General features: G+C 35.2%; 1 protein-coding gene and 1 long non-coding RNA gene across 2 annotated transcripts in view; both read right to left on the reverse strand.

The window, feature by feature from the left end:
• The window catches only part of LOC123869010 (suppressor of lurcher protein 1-like), a 297,510-nt gene that overhangs the window by 238,467 nt on the left and 35,203 nt on the right, over nt 1-23,840 (reverse strand). The window lies entirely within an intron of this gene.
• Nucleotides 365-20,985, reverse strand: LOC123869014. The gene is made up of 3 exons (XR_006796795.1): nt 20,954-20,985; nt 20,325-20,450; nt 365-397 (listed from the first exon to the last, which is right to left on the reverse strand). It is a non-coding gene; the product is annotated as an uncharacterized LOC123869014 (long non-coding RNA).

Below are 23,840 nucleotides of genomic sequence, written 5' to 3' on the forward strand. Positions count from 1 at the left end.
TGAGCCTATTATTTTAGAGGCAGGAATCACTAAAATAATACGATTTGTAATTATTTCAAATAACACATTTTGTGATTACTAGCAAAATGGGAGATAAGAGACCTCGAGGACGTAGCCCGAAGCGTTGTTCTTATCAAATCTGCACCACTCTTGATACCAAGGTTCACGATGTCGCTAAAAAGACAAGAAACCCCTCAATGTTCTAAGGTTCGATTCCATGCTAGTTCATTAAAAGAACTTAACTAAACGGTGGATTATATAAGACAATATTTTGTCACTCTTTTATTTACAAAATGAAATAAAAGGTAACAGTTTTAAATTAAAACACCATTTTGTAAGTTAAATTAGTAACCTTATCGCCTTTGTTTAACAGCTACAATGTCACAATCACAATTACCTCTTAATTCATCCAAGCCTCTGGCACAGAGTAAGGATGGTATGTTATTTACTCTCCCTCTACTGTGCCTCTGGGCGGACTGACTGACCCATTGTGTTTGTAACAATGATTGATACAGATATTTCGAAATCGACCAGCAGGTCGGATGTGATGAAAGGCTTCGGCCGCGACTTGTTGGCACCCTACTGACAAGTCCTACGATCAAGCTATTGGGCGATTATTTAGACATCTATAGGTATCTCTTCCCAGTGAGATGAGAATGCAGTCAGTCGTCATCGAATAGAAAAAAATTACGGTTGAACATTTTCATGAATTTTTTCATCGATATGATGGGTTTGTGCTTGGATTAAAAAATACTCTACTTTTACAATAAATCGTGAAAATCATAATACCGTGACTTCATACAAATAACTCACTGGTTAAATACGTACAAAGAAATACGCTGAAAAATTGTTACCCTCGTTTTTCGGCTATATGAAAGTTTACCATTTGTTTATTACTTTTTTTGGAGCAAACAATGAACTATTTATGCATGATCATCCTTTTAATTATTTTTTGAAAACTACTCATTTTCTAAGAAGCCCGTTTTTAAACTCCCCTTAAAAGTTTTGTTGTGTACTACAAAGCGTTTTTAAATTAATGAGGGCCTCAAGTTTGAATTCATATAATATTATGTTTTGCCAGCGTTGCACTATTTTTATCCGTACCTACAGCAAACGCCAGAGTCCAATCACTATTTCAGAAAGACTTCTCAGTCACTTATTTTACCTAAGTATAGAAACAGTTCAATCGTCGTGGCATTCCGAACCAGTGGTAAATTATTTGACGATTCAAAAGCACTTGTAAAAGTTTATTTGAATAAAAATCTATAAATTACGATCTCATACTTATATTTTTTTAAGTTTCTCCTTGATACTACGACACTATGCTTAACAGTTATGAATGAATGAAGTAAAATAATAAATTATCAGAATTTAGTAACGGAATAAAAAGTACGTACCTACTTTTAAATACTTGAATTTTACCTGCATCTTTGGCCGCACATTTTATTTATTTGAAGTAGGATTAAGAGGAAAGAAAACGAGCGAGATAAATTGTATCCCGTTTCAAGATACTTAATGCGGTCTTTAGTTCGCACCGTTCCTGACCAGTATTTTATCCTCTCAATTTTTATGGTAGCTAAAGGAAATCGCATACTGCAAGACCCACAAGATTTGCAAGACGTTAATTTTTCAGTACTGGAAATGCAAGTCAACAGCATCCATTGGGCGCTCCGTAAAGGTAAGTGGTCTACTTTCTTGGGTCTTGGACATGGCACGGTTGACGCGATAATACTAGGTTCTACGGCTCGTTCGAACCTCCATGCCAAAATGCGTGTGTCGTCACGAGTCATGACGATTATTCGTGACAACACACGCATTTTCAATACTAAACAAGTGTAAATTAAAAATTTATAACACACCTCCGACGATCCAAAGTATCTGAGTTTTCCAAAACATCATTTTCAAATAAATAATTATGTATTTAGGCAACGTCCATCTTGACAGCTTGACAGCTTGACATTTGTCTATTGACATAATATTATGAACCTAGCGGTTATCTAACCTTCTTTTCTACAAGAAAACTAGAAAACAGCTGATAACTCTTAAAAGGCTGAACCAATTTTTTTAGATTATAGCTAAGAACACTCTCGATCAAGCCACCTTTCAAACAAAAAAAAACTAAATTAAAATCGGTTCATTCGTTTAGGCGCTACGATGCCACAGACAGATACACAGATACACAGATTCACAGATACACATATGTGTATCTGTAAGTTTGACGTGTGTATCTGTGTATCTGTGTGGCTGTGTAGATACACAGACACACAGATACACAGATACACACGTCAAACTTATAACACCCCTCTTTTTGGGTCGGGGGTTAAAAATGCATAGCTCGTGCCTCTCGATAGCTCTTGTGGCTCATAGGATTGTATACGATCACCTTAAATAATCTTTCTTATAAAATGCAAACATTTTTATTAAATAAATCGTTGCGCTTAAGTTGATACAATAACGTCTTAAATAATTTTTCTTAGAAATTTCATTTTTCTTTTTTCTTAGAAAATGATAAATTTTTACATCAACAAGAATATATCAACGTACTTAAATGAAATTATACCTAATATTTAGGGTTAACCAGAATCAAAAGAGAATAGAAAATAAAGAAACACCTCGGACGGATGGACGGACATATAAACAGACAGACAGACAGACAACAAAGTGATCCAATAAGGGTTCCGTTTTTTCTTTCAAAAGGAACCCTAAAAATACTTCAATCCGTTGCTCTGTTGCAGCATGATTGAAAAATAAACCAACAAACAAAAACACTATTATTATTTGTTATAGTATTTTACTAAGATAAAATAAAAACCGCTAATTCAAAACTGAAATTGAAGAAGAAACTCAAGTAAAGCCAGCTCAATAAAATACGAAACCGCAAAAGTGTGCAATGAAAAATGATGAAAACCAAATTAGTTTCTTTTCCCTTTCAAGTCTTCAAAAGGTTTCCGTTGAAGCTCGGATGGTGGATGAGCAAATAAACGGTGTTTTTAGGGTTCCGAACACTCGAATGAAAAAATGAAACTTGTATAGGATTACTCGTGTTTCTCTCTGTCTGTTTATCTATCTGTGAAAACCAATTTGCGCCGAATCTACTGAACCTACTTGAAGTTGAAATTCTGTGACCCAAATATGGATGTGTAAATAAATAAATAAATGAATTTTCATAATATCTCTTGAGTTGTACCTGTTGAGTGTTGTCTTCAGTTGTATTCCATTATGTAATTTTAGATTGTAATTTAGGCTATGATGGTGCTGACGGGTCCTTGTCGGACGAAAGTCAATGTCAGTATTGTGCTTACAACCTTACATATTCGTTGTACGGAAATATTGTTATTCGTAGTACGGAACCCTCTCCACGTGAGTTCAACTCGCAACTGCCCGGTTTTTTTGTGATGGTATCAATTTACGGCAATAGTGCGGCGGTTTGGATAAACAAGCCTTGATGTCCGGTCTTTGTGGGGCATCCGATCTTGTTATTGCGTTTGAGATAAATCTGCGACGATTCTCCGAGAATCTCTTCGTTTATCTCAATACTTAAGGCATTTCTTGGTGTTTACGAGTAGCTGCCTTTATAAGGAGATTTTGTGGTGATTATCGCCAATTACAATCCGGGTATCTTTAAAACAAGAGTGAATAGGCATCTTCTATGCAAACGTGTCCCATCTTAGGCCACATCGTCACTTTCCATTAGGTGTGATTGTATTCAAGCGCTATTTTAGTAATTCATTATAATGAATTTAAAAAAAAGAGAGTAAGCATTCTAAATTTCTAACAAACCATGCACATATTTGTGTATGCTGAGCTGTACGCCCATTCAGGTTCAAAAATTTTATTTTACGGCAAATCCTAAAATTATAACTGTAGTCAATCACAAAAATAATCCTGACTGACTGACTGATCTATCAACAGACAACCTAAACCGCTGGAGTTAGAAACTATAAAAATTATAAGAGATTAAAAAGTGTTATTTCTTGTACGATGGTGAAAAAGGGCGTACGCGAGTTCAAATCGCACTTGACCGATTTTTTAATTCCCCGCACTGATTCCACTTTCAGGCAAACAACAGAAATTTATGACCGGGTTGCAAATTCAACATCGCTTGGATAGAAGTTTTATTTTCTAGTAAACAAACCGTGAGCGCTTGTTTTACTCGCACTCGACAACGCAGCGGTCCAAAAATTCACCTCAATTATTTCGCACTGCTAGTCTAGTTATGATTTTAGGATTGTTTTATTATACGGCAAAACACAAATCACTATCGACGCAAATATCGCAATAATAAACCTAGTTAGCCCAAAATAATATTATGACCTCAATGTTTTAATTAAAACACTAACATTATATTATTGTAGTATTATTAAACAGAATCATCATCTCAAAATATATATCGCCAGCTCACTATTGAGTTCGGGTCTTATCTCAGAAAGAAAAAAGATTTAGGCCGCTGTCCAGCACGCTGGCCAAGTGTGTGGTGGCGGACCTCACTCACCTTTGAGAACATTATGGAGAACTCCCCACGATGTTTTCCTTCATCATTAAAGCAAGTGATATTAAATTGCAAAAAATAGAGATAGAATAAAAGATAGAGGTTGAATCTCGGATAAGGCTGAAGTCTTAACCACTGGACTACCGCCACTTTGCTGTAGGCTAGAACCCGTATATCATAATAAAACATCAAGTCTCGTCATCATTGAAATTTTAGTTGCTTGTTAGGCTTGCGCTTGACGACAATCATGCTTTAAAAAGCAATGACGAGGACTAGGCATCTTCTAGGCGCGTTTGCCTAGAAGATGCCTATTCACTCTTGTTTTGAAGGTATTTAGGTTGCACTTTGTTTGACGTAAACTAACTTGCCGTTAAGTAAAGGGTAAACCAGTCTAAGATAAAAAGAAAACTAAACAATGAAAAATGTTTCCGTAAAGGCGTACTCTCCAAAGAGGAGGAATTTTCTTGAATTGCAGTAACGAGATCGGATATCCAGCAATGGACGGACATCAAGGCTTGTTTGTTCAAACAACCGCACTATTTCCGCAAATTGATAGCACGCTGGAAATGCCGTCTATTTGCTCAACTGAGCATCAATGGGAACTCTTAAAAGCCTCGAAACGGTAAAGATTTCAATCTCTTTTTATCCGACTGCAGCGAAGCCAAAAAGAAGGGTAATGTGTTTGACCTATGTATGTCCGTTCCGATGTCCGCTCGTAACTACTTAATGGCTCAATCGATTTTGATAAATGTCCTTAGATTTGTTTTGATGGCGCGAATGTCACCGCCTTAGAATGTCTAAAATGCGAATTTTATGTGTGAGCTAAAAAAGATGCAGTGCAAATCGCAGTCGAGGTTTTTTTTTTGGAAACTTTTAAATTGTTCAAATATTAGTCTAAAGAACGTAATCGCATTTTTTTAAATACAAGCTTTTGCCTTGATTCCGATTCAAATTATAGAGTTAGGATGCGTTTCTACTGAAGCGAAGTGGAGTCCAAAGAAGCGGAATTTTCTTGAATTGCAGTAACGAGATCGGATATCCGGTTATGGGCGAGCATCAAGGCTTATTTGTTCAAACAAGCGCACTATTTCCGCAAATTGATAGCTCACTGAAAATGCCGTCTATTTGCACAACTGAGTATCAATGGGAATCCTTTAAAAGTTGAAGAAACGGTGAAGAATCCAATCTATTTTTTTTCAAATATAAAACCGTAAAACCGTTCCAATCTGTTTTTCAAATGTAAAAAACGTAATCGTATTTTTGTATCTAAAAGCGTTTTTATTGAGAGAGTGATTTTTGCTTTAATTTATCGCGATTCAAATTATATAACGAATGCATTTCCAACGAATGAGCGAAGACGTGTATTTTCAAACAATCAGATTATTGAGAGATGATGTCATAAAATTATCACATCATAAAACAATAATCTGTTTGGTCTATGAACACTAGGTCCCGCTTCACTCCGCGTCAGTGAAAACGCACCCTAACTATAATCTGATTGGTTAAAAGGACACATCTCCGCTCCGCTTCAGTGCAAATGCGGGGTGTATTTACCAGTTTTACACCAGAAAAATTAAATCGCTTATAAAATAGTCTTTCAAAAACAAAAATTAAATCCTTATACCTACATATTTTAAGGTAGAGAAAATTATTACACGAGAAATACTTCCTTCGAATATTTAACACAGCAGTAACGTAATTAAAATGTTACTTACTACCTGTTTAATTAATGCCGTGTCCCAGAAATCGATCTACGGGCCCGGTGACCCAAGAACTGAGGTTTATATTTAACCTTACGCCCAAGCTTGGTAATTCAAAGGAGTATTATTTTGTGTAAATAATATTTTCATCGTCTTGGGTAAATAATGTTCCGATAAACATCATAACTCATATTAATTATAAATGCGAAAGTGTGTTTGTTTGTTGGTTTGTCCTTCAATCACGTCCAGTGGAGCCACCGATCAATGTGATCTTTAACCCCCGACTCAAAAAGAGGGGTGTTATAAGTTTGACGTGTGTATCTGTCTGTGGCATTGTAGCTCCTAAACTAATTAACCGATTTTAATTTAGCTTTTTTTGTTTGAAAGATGGCTTGATCGAGAGTGTTCTTAGCTATAATCCAAGAAAATCGGTTCAGCCGTTTGAAAGTTGTCAGCTCTTTTCTAGTTACTGTAACCTTCACTTGTCGTGGGTGTTATAAATTTTTAATTTACATCCACTTGATTAAAATTTAATTCAGTTCTATTACAGAGAAATCCCGGGATTACGTTGAATTTCAATTGCACTTTCTTCATGTTTTCTTATGTGGAGCAAATAACGGCCCACGCGGGCAAATAAAAACGGATAAAATAAGACGTTTCCGTTTCCTGCTTAGTGCAATGCAATACCTTACTCTATGTCTTTCTTTATGTGTTGTTTATTCCCTAGTGATTTATTTGTACGACTTATTGTATTGCAAATATTAACATTGTCAGAACATGGACCTACGCGTTATTTATATAACTAACTTCGTTAAACAAAGAATGAAGTTCAATATTACTATATTTATTTAAAGTATCTAGGTGGCCTCACTTTATAATGGTACTAAATGATGTCCAAGATTTCGTTCGCTTGGATTCAGGTTTAACATCACCTGCGAACTTGTTCGGAAGGTTTTAAAATTCTGTGGAAACGCTTGGATTTTCCGGGATAGAAAGCAGCCTGAGTGCAGCTGGTTGATTTTTCAGGTCTTCAATCTTTAACTACGAGTATATCTATGTAAAATTTTCGTCAATATCAATCTATCAGCTGCTGTACCGTTTTGGACTGGTGTGGTTAAAGGACAAATCGAAAAACGAACAAACAAAACCCTTTCCCATTTAAAACATTAGTGGTGTTGCAATAAAGTAACTGTTGTTAAAGTAAGTTTTAGTTTAACCTTTTTTGTTTTTAAGATAAGCTTAAATTACATATAAAAATACTTATTTAGCTATATATCTCAGCAAAAGCGAGGTAGAAGCATAAACTCTGTATCGTAAACTGCCACAAATCATTAGACGCAGCCAGTAAGCCAAGTTCGGCAATAAAATAGGGCAATATGGCATTCCGTAAATAGCCGAATGATGGCACGTAAACGAGTTTGGCTGTGGTACTCGGATCTCCAAATAAAAGGAAAGTCTATCTTGATTTGATTTAACGATTCATCATTGGATCAAGCGCAAGGAAATAAAATTTCCCTTTTTATGGCAGATTAAGGTGTTTTTATTTAGATTCGCTATCCAACTATAAGACGTACCTACTTTGGATATGTATCCCTCTACTAACATTAAAAATACGAAAGCGTGTTTGTTTGTCGGTTTATTCTTCTAACACGCCACAACTGAGCAACGAATCGACGACTTTTTGAATAAATATAGTTAAAGATCCAGATTCTAGAGAGTGGTTAATTTAGACTTTAAAGGCTACTTTTTGCCCCAAAAAATCAAAGAAATCCCACGATTTTTAAGAACCATAAATCCACAGGGATGTAGTTGCAGGCATCGTCTAGTAGATTAAAGAATAATAACTAGTAATTAAATAATAGTAATATAGGTGTTATATAATAGAATTATGCTTCGCAGCTTCTTTCTTTGCGATTTGGTTTACATATTGTAGAACGCGTCCCACGCATCAGCCTAGCACGGATTTTTAGATCTTTTTTGACTTTGAAATTGGCAACACTGCCTACCCGCATCCAATCCCCCACTAGCGCCCTCCCACCACAGCTCGGACCATTTCACGACCGGCTTGTCATTACGTGTTTCCGTGCCGAAGCCTACGCACGTCACAGAAACCCGCACGAAATATTATTAAAATCATCGTTCTGAACATGGGGAAGAAGAGGAAAAATGAGGACCCAGAGGAAAGAATTAGGAGAAAAATAAGGAGGCTAAATGAAAAACGCCAGAGAAAACGAGAACACAAATCGTAAGTAGAATCCATTTTATTAAAATTAAACCAATACAAAAATATAACTTTAAAGAAGACTTCGTTCTTTCAAATATTCATAATAAATACCTAGATTGTATACATCAAGCTTACCACAATGATGCGTATTTGCCAAATTCTGGGCTCTTACCGTCAAACAAAAATAAATAGCGAATAGCTATATTGTGGGCTATTTCAATTTTATTTTAACCAGTGGTAGATGCTTTTGACGATTCAAAAGAATCTTTTTAAAGTCTAATTGAATAGAAATATTTGAGTTTTAATTTAAATTTGAATTTTCATTCTTTCAAATATTCATGATGAATAGCTGGAGTTTATTCATCAAGCTTACCACATTGATGCGTAATTGCCAAATTCTGGGCTCTTACCGTCAAAACAAAAATAAATAGCGAATAGCTAAATTGTGGGCTATTTCAATTTTATTTTAACCAGTGGTAGAGGCTTTTGGCGATTTAAAAGAACTTTTAAAAGTCTAATTGACTAGAAATATTTTGAGTTTTAATTTAAAGAATTTTTATTCTTTCAAATATTCATGATAAATAGCTGCAGTTTATTTGATGGATAATTATCACATTGATGCGTAATTGCCGAATTCTAGGCTCTTACCGTCAAAACAAAAATAAATAGCGAATAGCTAAATTGTGGGCTATTTCAATTTTATTCTTTCAAATATTCATGATGAATACAGGGATCTTATCCATCAAGTTTACCACAGTGATGCGTATTTGCCAAATTCCTGGCTTGTTACCGTCACGATGCGTATTTGCCAAATTCTGGGCTCTTACCATCAAAACAAAAATAAATAGCGAATAGCTAAATTGTGGGCTATTTCAATTCTATTTTCATTCTTTCAAATATTCATGATGAATACAGGGATTTTATCCATCAAGCTTACCACAGTGATGCGTATTTGCCAAATTCCTGGGCTCTTACCGTCACGATGCGTATTTGCCAAATTCTGGGCTCTTACCGTCAAAACAAAAATAAATTACGAATAGCTAAAAATTGTGGGCTATTTCAATTTTATTTTAACCAGTGGTAGATACTTTCGACGATTCAAAAGAACTTGTAAAAGTCTAATTGAATAAAAATGTTTTGACTTTGATTTAAATTTGAATATTCATTCTTTCAAATATTTATGATGAATACCTGGTTTTTAACCATCAAGCTTACCACATTGATGCGTAATTGCCAAATTTTGGGCTCTTACCGTCAAAACAAAAATAAAATAGCGAATAGCTAAATTGAGGGCTATTTCAATTTTGTTTTCATTCATTCAAATATTCATGATGAATATAGCGACGATGCTTCTCTACTTCACGTGCTGGTTGCACGTGAAGTAGAAGTCAAACCCGGTTACTGAAATTATATCACTCGAAAATTGACAAAATTTTACCTCCAATTTTGAACTGAGAGGCTAAAAGCAGTCCTAACGGAACCCTTTGTAAAATGTAATTATGTAATTGCACAAACAACTCGGTAACCTTAACTGCCTTAACTCCAGCACTAGAAATCATAATATACGAAGGTTTAAACCAAGAGCAATAGCGAACGACGCCTGCCGAATCTTATGTGATATGCACCATAACGAAGCAGGAAAAAATTCGTGGTGTCTTCTATAGACACTCTTGAAAACTCATATACTAACAAGTATATATTCGGCGATAATGTGTCGGAAAAATCAAACAAGATATAGGGAAGAGTCGGCTAGTTCCGCGCCAGTACCAGCAGCAGAGCAGCCGGCCCCTCCGCGCCGCGGCACCCGAGCGCTCGCCGCCGCCGTCGCGTCGCCGCCGCGCCGCATGCGCTCACAGCCGCCGCTAGTGCTACACGAGGTATCGTACGCATGACGTTTACGTCCTTTCTCACATGAATGATCATGTATTTATTACAAGTGATCTAATTGTTTTATAATGGATCGAAGGCTACATTATTCCTTTTATAAGCACGCCTATCCAAAATAGCAATCCCAGTGATTGTTGCCCAAAATCACCTCACAAGTCTTTAGGTTTTCAAAAACCATTTAACAAATTACTCGAAATAGGAGCGATTCGTAGATGACGAATCACAACTCTCAGTTCTAGATAAGAAATATTATAGTATATTTTAGTATTTGAACCTTATAAACCTATTTAGGTTTATTAAAAGTAGTAATTTTAAAATAGAGGATTATCGCACTGCATCAAAATTAATTACAACAAATTGTCACTTGGCTTAAATCAGCCTAAAAGATGCATGTTTTTTAATATAACTATATCACAGCGAAAATATTTACGTTTTAAATGTCGTGAGCATTCTGACATGATACTTAAAACTTCTTGATGATAAGAAAATTAAAATTAATTATTATTATTATTTTTTGAAAAGATATTCACACAATCGAAACGCAAACTTCGTGATTTTGCTAGATTGTTTGAACCGTTAATTTCAGCTTATCCTGGAGTCCAATATTCGTGGGTTATTATACGAAAATGTTCAAACGTCACAAGTATCATTGCTTACTAAATAACCCGAGTTACGAACAAAAACATTCACCGCCTTAGCAATTTGAAATAGTTAAATTTGAGTTTGAGGATTTGAGAAAGTTAAATAGTATCAACAGTGCATTTTCACCTTTAATTAATTGATAATTAAACATTCGGACGCATGCTTAACTGGAGTACTTTTTATTATAATAATGTATAGTGTAGCTACAGTGTAGCGTCCGGTCGTAAGAAGAAAGACTCCTGTTTACATATAAACGAGTTAGAATTAAAGGCAGTTTTCCTAGCTTTGAAGGTATTTGCAAATGATCTTTGTAACGTAGACAATCCTTTTAAGGATTGATAGTACAGCAGTTATTTTCTACGTAAATTGTACGGGGGAAGCGCGCAGTACCCGTAATTCTTATGTATTTACATCTTTATTATTAATTAAAGATAATACCTAAGCTAATATTTTGTCGAGAAAATCTTTCCAGGACACCGAATGGGAATTAACCAGGAATTAACTGACTCTGCTTTTAAAACGTTGACTCAAGTGTTTGACAGTTTTGAAATAGATTTGTTCGCTAGTCGTTGCAATGCAAAATGTGAGACTCACATAGAAAATCAATCCTGATGCATGTACTGTTGATTCCTCTACGGTGTCCTAAAAACATTTGTACTATTATGCGTTTCCACCATTGATTTTAATTTTAAAAATGATAAGAAAAATAATAACTTAAAACCGATAAAAATAATAACTAGCCATCGCAAGCCTAGTTTCCTTTGTTTACAAGATCGGTCTGCTCACCATGTACCTATGTATACTTTCATCCTAACGTTAATCTTTTAACCTTTCAGAAAACCTCATAATCTTCACATAACAATCCACTTAGTCACCGTGAAATTATGCGACAAAAATATCTGAAAATGTCGGTACCAGCAATAATTGTTGATCTTGTGATTAATTCACATTCTGACCATTACGTACAGACAATACGATACACGTATTAGGTCCTAGATAGAATATCGTAAACAAAATGATTATCATTATAGTCATAAAAATGTTATTGTGATTTTAGATTTTCTTACAAAAATATTTGATAAGAGTACAAAAAAAAAAAAAAAAATGGAACTGTAAATTTGTACTTATCTGCCTTGTTATTGGGTTTTCCTAATATGTTAGATGACTATCAAATTAGGAAGTTTATGAAGGGAGTTGCAGGTCAAGCCCAACTCAACCAAGGTATAATATAACATGGGATACTGACACTGTTCCTAGTTACTTATCTGAACAATGGCCACATGAGAACTTCAACTTGGGAAATCTTTCAAAAAAAGACCTTTACTTTGTTGGCTTTAATGACTGCTTACTCATAGAGTGCTTACTTTTTCACTGATAAAAATAAGCAACGTCAATAGGCTGAAGTAGATTACTATTAAAATTTCAGATTTGATAACGACCTCTTGACCTAATTCATCTCAATTCTCAACCCTTTTTTGAAATTACCTTTCTTTAGTGAAAATTTTATATATATTCAGATACATGTTTAAAGTAGTATATATTCAGATACATGTTTAAAGTAGTATATTAATAAAACAAATTCTATTCGTGAAACTAATAATGATTATTTGTTTATATTAGTTACAAAGGGCCTTCCAAAAAGTTATCATCCCAATGATTGAGTCATTGGATAACAATTCATAAAAGTGTTATTGATATGACAAAATTTAGTGCTCACATAACACGCCATGCATCCACATCTGGAGCCAGAAGAGCAGGTGTCAACAATGATAAGACTGCTGATTACAGCCAGTTATCGGCTACTTTCGCTAAATTTTATAAAAGAGAGATAAAGATACTTAGTTAACGATAACTTTTGTTGATTTATTAAATTTATTATTATTTATTATATTTAACATGCCGATTTATTATGTAGATAGTAGGTATATGTATAAGATCACAAATGTATTGTATAAGTATATACCTACTCAATTAAAAAAGTTAATTCAACAAGCTATAATATACCATAATCTATTATGTTTTTAATGTAAATTTTTATTTGTAATATTCACAAATACTTACGTAATCTATTTATTTTCCAAATAGGTTACTCATTTTATATTTGTTAGCTCTGAACATCTACAATATGTAAACCAAATCGCAAAGAAAGAAGCTGCGAAGCATAATTAAAAATCAAACGAACTTACCAAGTGAAGTTCGATTGTAATTATGCGAGCAGCTTCTTTCGACGCGATTTATACACACCCTCCCTAATTTTATTATTTTCATAAAGTACACAAAAGTACACCCTACCCTAATTTATATATATATACATACATATATAAACAAATATAAAATGTATCTATCTATAACTATCAACTAAAATGACAAGCCGGTCGTGAAATGGTCCGAGCTGTGGTGGGAGGGCGCTAGTGGGGGATTGGATGCGGGTAGGCAGTGTTGCCAATTTCAAAGTCAAAAAAGATCTAAAAATCCGTGCTAGGCTGATGCGTGGGACGCGTTCTACAATATGTAAACCAAATCGCGTCGAAAGAAGCTGCTCGCATAATTACAATCGAACTTCACTTGGTAAGTTCGTTTGATTTTTAATAATATTTTATGTATCTGATGGAGGCAAAATAAACTATTTCTGACTAACTATTTAGATATAATGTATAGAAATACATAAAATGACACATCGCTAAGTGACTATTCTGAGAACAATCAAATTCCAGTCGAAAAACCCTGAAACTTACGGTTGAAGAGGGTCTGAACACATATTTTATGACTGTAAAAAACCCAAAAAATATTAAAAACAACAAAATTGCGTTACAAACGTAAATGATTTGCAACATAAATCAAGGAAAATTTTCATAACGCTCATATCTACGTCGAAAACAAATAACTGATAAAATTTCATTTCGTGTAACAGATCTACGGCTATTAATGCAATATGTTCCCATCACACATGTATTATGAATCTAGCGAGCGGCCACAGGACGTGGGGTCGAAACTAGAGATGGGCATTACTGTTACTTTTAAATCATTTTCATGTGGTGAAATTATTTTTCTTCACAGTTATTTCACAGACTGATTTCAAATCACGGAAAGTGATTTTTTTTCAAATTTTGCACTTGTACCTGCACTTACTACATAAATTTAACCAGGAATTATGATCAAGATCAATAGCGCTGATATTTATTTCACAGATGGTAAGTGTAAAAATTCTCTTCCCGTGAAACGTAGCAAACGAGTTTGCTACATTAATTTGACTAGAGGTTTTTCCATTTCTAACATGCAACTATATTATGTGAGTGTTCTAGCTTGTGCGCTCTTTAACGTCTTAGCTCGGTTCTTACGCCAAATTGAAACAATAAAGCAGGATTAAATGTAATGCGAAACTTTCCTTCGTGATTTTTCACAAGCTACTTTAAAATTAGGTTGTAAGTGTTACTAACGGTGGTTGTAAGTGTAGTGAAAAGGATTTTCATGTGATTTTTCACATGCTACTTGTGAAATGATCCCTCTCTAGTCGGAACCATATGCTGGGCGCTTAACGAAGATTTAGTGACTGGGTAATGCGGGCTACCCGTGATAACTTACTTAAGGGTACTGTCATTACTGTAAGCATACCTACTATAGATAGATCACTCAAGATCAGAACAGGATAAATCATCGAGGTTGAGCTTTTCTTTGAATTCAAGTATTTTTTATGGCCCATAACGATTAATCCTCAATAGCGCAAAATTCAGGCTGCAGACTGAAAACGAGAGGTCAACTTTTCATATACCACCAAATAACTCTTAGCACTAGCTTTGCACTTAGTTGGACTTGAATATGAGTTATTCTAGTAAAATAAAAAATATCGGTTGTGTATTATGGAAGTAGTAAAACTTTTTTGTTTTACATTCATAGCATGCTCAATATTTAGCGGTTTTTTTTTTTTTAATTTTAACAGTTTCCTTTTTTAACCGACTTCCAAAAAGAGAACCTACTCTTTTTGGGGAGTATTTTTGAATGGAACTATAACTATATTGATTTTGATTTAGAAAGAATAGCAAAGAATTTTAAAATTGTGGCCACTTTTTAAGATTTTGACAAAGATTCCTTTTAATGGTGACAAAGAATTTGGTGCTATTGCTTAAAAGTTTAAAATGGTGTCATTCTTTTAAATGTATCTGTATCGATTTTTTTGAAATAATTGGAAGATGACAATAATATTTATCATGTTAAAACTCAATTTAAGGAAAAATATTGAAGCAAACAGACCTCGGCCAAAGCCACCTGCTTAGATATAGGTACATTACAGCATCGATGTCATTACAGTCACTTCCTTCGCATAAGATAATTTTCATAATGCCGCCGTGAGTAAAGTCTTCCTAGACTATGCGCATAAAGAATTTTCATTTCGGAAAAAACCGGCCAAGAGCGAGTCAGACTCACGCACCGAGGGTTCCGTACTCGGGCATTTATCCGATATTTTGCACGATAAATCAAAAACTATTATGCATAAAAATAAATTAAAATCTGTTTTAGATTGTACATTGTACAGGTAAAGCCCTTTCAAATAGTACCCCACTTGGTATAGTTATCTTACTTTGAAAATTAAAACACATTTTCATTTTTTTTAATGATGTAACCACAAATTCACGGTTTTCGGATTTATTCCTTTACTTGTGCTATAAGACCTACCTACCTGCCAAATTTCATGATTCTAGGTCAACGGAAAGTACTTTATAGGTTTTCTTGACAGACACGACGGACGGACGGACAGAGAGACAGACAACAAAGTGATCCTATAATCCGTTTTTCCTTTTGGGGTACGGAAATCTAAAAACAAGTGCCACATGGCCAAAGCCTTTCACTACCAGACCTGACCCAGTAAAATATCCTAATACAAACAAATATATAAACATTTGACTACTAGTTTGGATACTTAAGAGAATGTTACATGAATTTCAATGAACAACTTCCAAACATAGATTGAATGGAGTACTAGAAATTGAACTAACTCAACTAATCAATTGAGTAGCTATGTCTTATTGAAACAACTACCGCAGTCAGACCGAAGACGTCTTCGAGTGCCTTGAACATAACATGAATTTGTATTGTTAATTAGGAAGGATTCCAAATAATGCGGTGCCACAGCAATGTTAGTTTCATATTGTATAATTAACAATCTACGTCTCCTTGATAGGCAAAGACAAAGTTCACAAAGGCTTTTGCACTGGAATTCATAGTCAAGGTAAGGGATACTTTAGGGGACCGTTTAGATGACATATTATCTCATATTCAATCGTTATGAATGCATATGACACAGTCATGTCATCTAAAGAAACTCCGATCTTGACTATGAATTCCAGTGTTAGTCTCAGAAAAGGCAATATAAAAACAGTACTATATTTCCATATGGTACCTTATTGTGGGTTTCGTGGGTTAAAAAATCACATAATAATTTCAAAGGCAAGTGCACCTAGTGTAGAGGCATGCAGCTTCTTTTAAGACTGGCATCTGCGAAGAAAACATTACATTTTGCAGCTGTCACTTAGAGAACACAATTTGAATTCGGAACAATTCGAATATCCTGCTGGCCTTGGCGAACGCCGGGCAGCGCATTCATCACATTCACTTCAGATCATCAAGACCGCAACACCTCGGTCTAGCATCAAGCTCCGGCCCTCGTTTTTCTACCACAGTTTTAATTATAACCATGGCACATATTGTAAATAATAATTACTCATTTAATACAACATGATAATATGTAGTGGCCTTTTATTCATTAGTCATCATACGCTGCATGGCTGCTACACTAGGTGCTGTAGATTTCATTCACCTGAGTCGATTCACCTAGATGAATCAAGTCTAGTCTACTATTTTCGTGCAATATCAAAGTCCAGTATTGTACGTTTAACGCATGAACCCTACTCACCGCACTGGATAGCTCTCCAATCTTTAAAGACGTACCTATACAAACACGTGGAACGTGTACTTTAGACATTGGGTAGGTTGATATAGCCGTAAAGAAAAAGCTACTTATAGCAAATTTCCCATCGTAATTTGAAGTACCTAGTTATACCCACTATAGATTAGTAATTAACGAACATTAGGTATTGTTACCAAAGTTAACAAGTGTAAATTAAAAATTTATAACACCCACAACAAGTGAAAGTTACAGTAACTAGAAAAGAGCTGATAACTTTCAAACGGCTGAATCGATTTTCTTGGATTATAGCTAAGAACACTCTCGATTAAGCCACCTTTCAAACAAAAAAAACTAAATTAAAATCAGTTCATTAGTTTAGGAGCTACGATGCCACAGACAGATACACAGATACACACGTCAAACTTATAACACCCCTCTTTTTGGGTCGGGGGTTAAAAAGACAATATAAAAACAGTACTGTATTTCAATATGGTACCTTATTGTTGTTTCGTGGGTTAAAAAATCACATAATAATTTCAAAGGCAAGTGCACCTAGGTGCTGTATGAAATCATTCACCTGAGTCGGTTCACCTAGATGCATCAAGTCTACTATTTATAAAGGAAAAGCTACTTATAGCAAATTTCCCATCGTAATATTAAGTACCTAGTTATACCCACTAGATTAGAAATTAACGAACATAAGGTATTGTTACCAAAGTTAAAAAGCAACGTAAAAAGCTTCTTTTGTTCTGTTAATGTGAACAACGGCGCATTTAAGACGCTGTTGTGTTTCATCGACGTCTTTTCGCCTTTGTCTATGAGACGTTGGTACTCGTATTATCACTATCCTTTGTATTACGGATTTTATTTGATGGATAAGGATCTCACTCTTCCCGAATATCACAATGTAAGAGGCGTATTTGTGTTGAGTGTCACAAATAATATGTATTACATTTTTGCCAATAATAATTCGTTCATTTGTAGCACATTATTTCAAATATATCGCTTTGTAGTCTCAAAATACCTACAGAAAAATAACCAATGTTTGAAAATCAGTGAGGGGTCAAATTTCCAAAAAATCCTGAAACACATACTTCTTTTCAAAAATATAACTTGAAAAATGATAAACTTCTAAACAAATTTCCTTCCCCTTGGGGTAAATTTTTTTTTTAATCTTGAAACATGGAAACACCTTATTTCTTCATTTTTAACCAAAACCCCATGTTCACGGCTATTACTTGAAAAATGACGAATTTTCATAGAAAGTTTTACCCCTTATTTAACTCCCTTAGGGGTGAAATTTCTTAAGTGAGACCCTACATCATAAAAGTGGTTACATAGGTTTAACTGTAAAAAAAATAAGTCTTGCCGTAGCGGTTTAGGCTATGCGTTGATTGATCAGTCAGTCAGTCAGAACAAGTCCTTTTATGATTTAATAAATCAGTGACAGCATTTATGAGTTGTTTTGTGAAAGCTTCATCTTTCCCCTTTAGTGTAAACAATGTCAACAGCCTCTTTGTCTGGCATTGCGTGATAATTGTTTACGCAGTCACCCTTCGCAGAGTCGCGATTTCGCTCATTAACTCATACCCGATGGTATCTCATTTATTTTGATGTCGTGACATTGCCGCATTAGAGCCTTTGAGTGGATGAATTATTACATCGCATACAACCTCATTTATAACCGGAGAGTGTGCCCAAGAACTTTTTGATCTGGTTCCTCCTTCACTTGCTTATCTGTAAGGTATCGTTAAGGTCTGTCTGTACCCGTACGTATTCGAAATTCCACGGACACGTTATATGAAGTGATTTTCTTCCTCGCTTCTAATTCCAACCGCTAGGATATGGAATGCTCTTTTGTTGTGAATGTTCATTAGTTTAGGAGCTACTATGCCACAGACAGATACACAGATACACACGTCAAACTTATATCACCCCTCTTTTTGGGTCGGCAGTTAAAAGTATATCTAGCTCTATAATATTGTTGTTATCGACACAGGACTCATACATAGCGGCCACTTCTCTCTTGTAGCTTTGCAACGCTTTATTATGAGAAAGCGGTATTACGATGACTTTGCTTGAGCTGCACAATCTACAAGTGCAGTGAGAAAATCATCAGTATGGTATTTTAATTAACATTTTGAAATTATTGTCATGTGACCTGTCAGTAATCCTTTCATCGCACGGCTTTAGTAAGCGGATTTCAGTCGAAAAATTAATACTCCAAATAAATACCCTATATTGCTGAAAAATAATAATTAATCCCTATTGAAAGAGTAATTCTATTGAATTTTTGATGGCTTTTTCTCGATAGGATCTATCAATATAAACTTTTCATAGAATAACAAACCAACCTTGACGATTTAGATAACATTGTAAATAATATTTTATGGACTTCTATGTGAGACAAAGTATGTCCAAAAGATATTAAAAACCGTAGAAATTCTAAAAACCGTAGTAGGTAGCCTAGGATTTGAGTTAGTATCAGCCTTCTATTCGGGATAAAGTTCGGGTTAAGTTTGATCCGGGGAACAATTTTACTATACTTATCGCTATCTATCGAATGTTCGCGCGTAGTTAGTACTCGGGTTAAAGTGCTGTTTAACTTCATCTAATCTTAGTCTCTTTAATGGACAAAAAAACTCTTTATTATGACGGACATAGATAAAACACCAAAATCAAATCCATAAATAGCCTTAATTTTACCAGTAAAATTAATCTACAGTTTAGGAACATAATGTATTTAATTATTCAATAAATAAAGGTACTTGAAGTAAGTAAAATTTAAGTAAGTTTTTTTGGACTGGCAGGAGGCCCTGTTTTAAGGAATGCACCCAAGAGTGTCCAGCAGTGGACTCTCGTCGGTTGAAACAACAGCGACATTGACGGTTGGGATGGAAGTTTAATTAATAAATTAATTATTAAGTTTGATATACGGCAATTAGAGAAACAGTTCTTGGTCTAGAAATAAGAGGGCCCATCGTTTCCATCTCCATTCAACTTTACTTAACGTCCATCTATTCTACGATCTTATACAGGATTTGAAGGAATATACGGCTCATTTCGTAAAGTGTTCCCTAAAAGCCCAGTATGGGAGGAAAATCTTAAGTATATCGCTTTTTGATACGTGTTTAAGACTTCTCTTCCACTGATGTGTGAGGATGAGTAAGCGAATCATTTCAATATAAAAGCTTAGCCTATTGAACCAGACCTGATGCTTAGTTATGAAAATAAAGCTACCTTAAGTTGAAATAGGTTTCACAGGCATCCTTTGCTACGCAGTCTTGTTCATGTAAGGGAAAAGGCAGCCTAAGAGTTTATAGAGTTCATAAACCTGTTGATGGTGACAAGGTCAAGTTATTTTGGTTCACATTGCACTTGAGCACATTGTTAGCATGCCCCGGGTACAGTTTTCGGTAGAATTTTTACTCTTTTACTACTTGTTCGGTATTGTGGTGGTAGTGTGGTGATTGCAAACACCTCTAATTGGTTGACACTCGCTCATTATTGGCCACAATGAATTTTTGCACCAAGAATATCATAAATTCAGCCAATCACAACAGTTGCTATTGTAATAATGACTGATGCAGGTTTTCCAGAATCGACCTACATGTACTCGTATCTCGGATTCTACTAAGCTGATTTTAATGAAACAGCAAAGAATAACAGTATATTATGCTTTGGAACTTCAAGTCTTAACTGGTCTAGTATTTTTTGCGTGATACAAACAAAATATTTTACAAATACCTAAGTACAAAGTCGAATGATTACCTACAATTTTTCAAAAACCAAGATTCACTTCTATTAAGTGTACCAAGTAAGAAAACGTAGGTACAGGTATTTTTACGTATTCACAACAAGTTAGCTCTCAATAACTAGCCAAGAAGACGGAAACATCGCAATTCGAAACAAGACGACCTGAGTACCTGTGGTAGTATCTAACTTCTGAACTAACACCAACTGCCACGTATTAAATTCACCCCGTGTAAATGTATAATATCTCTTTGTGTGCCTTGGGAAATTGTTCTAACAAATGTTTCTCATATGAACGGTATGAGATAAACGGTTCCTTTATGGCCACCGTAAAGGTCTTTACGATCGGCATATACCTATAGTACACGACAGATCGAGATGGCAATCGTGATGGGGACGGTGCGGGATAGCGCGGGTGTCATGCTTGTGTGCGGGCCGTCCCCCCCCTCATACCCCGATTGCCATCTCCTGTCCTGTGTGTCTTTGAAGCAAAGTAACGGCTATCATTTCTTGACTACAAACCAAAGTTTGCAAATTGTAGATATTTATTGTCCTTGGACTAAGACTAGCCTAGTAGTTAAGACATCCGCCTCATATTCGAGAAGTCGGGGGTTCGCTTTAAGCATTTAAAACCACTTGCTTTGTCTGTGAAGGGAACCTGCATGTCGAAAAGTTTTCCATAATGTTTTCAAAGGTGTGTAAAATCTGCCAGTCCGTACTGGGCTAGCGTAGCGGACTATGGCTTAAACCCCATTCTGCGAGGAGACCAGTGCTTAGTAGTAAAAATAATAAACTCTCAAATCGCCCCTGCCTGGAATCAATCCCGGGACCTTCCACTTGTAAGACCACAGCGCTCATTACTGCGCCACTATTAAGACCTTAGAACATGGTTTTGACATAAATGTGCAGAATTTAGCGCAGTTCAATTAAAATGTCTATAGGTATATTTCGGTATTAAAATCTCTATAATAATAATTATAATGGAAAATAATAATAATTCTATAGAAAACTAAAATTTAAATACAGAATGACATAATATTAACATTGAAGAAAAGAGAATCAAAGAAAGCTAATTCACAAAGGAAGTACGATAAAATTATTCTTGGCGTGCGTTAAATCGAATTACCATATAGCTCTGGCATAGTTCTCATTGTTGAGTTTAAATAAGAACCACCTAATAGAATGAATTTCTCTTACGAATGTGTGCATGTACTGGAGAATTGCCAATTAGTCTAGAAAGTCTATCTAGAGTCTTAACGTTTTAATTACTTAGCTTTGATTTAAGAACTAACACATTTCCATTATTATCTTTCTGACTTCCTAGAAAATACAGACTAGAATTTTGCCTGACGATACCTTCCCTCCTATTCCTCAGTTATGAAAAGATTATATACTCTATGAACCAAAATTATAAAGTGAAGAGAACATAGGTAGAACAACTAGTGTCTCTTATGCTATGTCTGTGACTCTATCATCGATTTTGAATGGAGATTCTACTGAGAAAAATCAGCAAGAAACTTTACAGTTGCTCTTTTCAAATCATAAAAAGTTCATCAATTAAAAACAAACAAGGTGCATACAAAATAGTTAGTGGCAAAAAATAACCGTGCAAAACCAGCCGACATGGTACGCCAACAAACTTTAAAAAAATGGATTAATTCCATTCCGCGATTTTTGTGAGAGTATTCGTATAGCGGGCCACAGTTATGGAAAAGTTACGTAGTGTAACAAAAATGCAAATAACTTTCCTTTTGTTCCATTGCGAAACTCATGGTGAACTGTAACTAACAAACTAACTGAAACATTTAATAAATGTGCAACTAATACGAATTCCAAGCTTCATATTTGCATAGTTAATTTGGGCATTGAAGCTATCCTACAGGTAGAAAACTAAATTATTATTTGAAAAAAGAGTGTGTTTTCGCAGCCGGAATAAGAGATATCTTGCTTCGGGCTAGTTTCACGAACATAAAATGTCTTATCCGAGCGTAAATTTGATATTTTGGCAGGTTTTCAATTCACAAACTGCCATTACGCCCAATTTATTCTTCAATTAAACGTCACTCGACGTTAGTAAAATCGGCACTTAATCAATCAATTTAGGTCTAGAAAAATGTTGCAATACATTTTCAACTTTTATTCCATTCTTTATTTGCTCAATATCATTTATATAGAACTAAATTACAAATTAGGCCAAAAAAGTTAGTGGACTGTGTAGAAGTGACTTCAAAATAATGGATGAAGACTGTGAAGGTAGCCAAGACTGATAAAGTGTTGTAGTACCGCAGGATGATGATGAAATTACTTAGCTATGGATGTATGGAATATACCTACTGGCATTGAGTACTGGTGATGTTCTAATATTTAAATCACTCATTCACTCCATATTACGCCGCATATATTATGTTTTAATTAATAGATAAAGAGCCGCAAGAAAAAGGAGAACACCAAGCAAGTAAAGCCGGAGCAACTCAGTCAAGTTTTAAATTGTAATTCAGATAAAAAAAGGTTAACGATAAAAGGAAAGACACGAAACACCCAGAAATGGAAGTGTCGCCGTGCAACAACCCTAAAGCGTCCTAATGGCTGGAATTTTCGGCAATACCTTCAGGAGTCGTCGTTAAATTTCCGGTTTACAACGCGATAACGTTGTAGGCTTTTAAATTTGAAACGAAACAAACTACGCGACGGGAGCATCTTCCGCATTACAAAGTTAAGACCGAAATACTTGACCCTTTCTTACTCCTCTACCTCCTTAAAAATTTTGGAACTCGCAGTGCTAACAAGAATTTTCAGTTATATTTGAATTATTTCTACTGCGAGAAATTATACAGAATATTTACTGCAATCTACTTAACTATTAATGATTCTGTCCCACTTTAATGCAAAGATGTAAATAATTACAGCATAATTACGAAATCTCAGTAGTTAGACCCGAGTAGCGTAGACCTTTACAACCCATTCAGGATAAATTTGAAATCATCATCGTTAAACTTGAGTGCTCTGCTTTTGTTTGTAGCTCTCCACGATATTCTATTTCCAGCCATAGTTAGACTTCCGTGACTCACGGCCCCGGCCATAATAAAAGACGCGAGCGACGGACGCGCTGACGCTGACGCGAGGGACCTATGAAGGTCTGCCTTAACGGCAGTTTTTCCTTCACTCACTCTATACAAACGTAGTTTGGTCCTCATTTGAAGATTAACCAATCAAACTTGACGTAATTTTGAAGATACGTTGTTT

The sequence above is a fragment of the Maniola jurtina genome, chromosome 10 (genome assembly GCF_905333055.1).
Source record: "Maniola jurtina chromosome 10, ilManJurt1.1, whole genome shotgun sequence".
Classification (NCBI taxonomy): Eukaryota; Metazoa; Arthropoda; class Insecta; order Lepidoptera; family Nymphalidae; genus Maniola; species Maniola jurtina.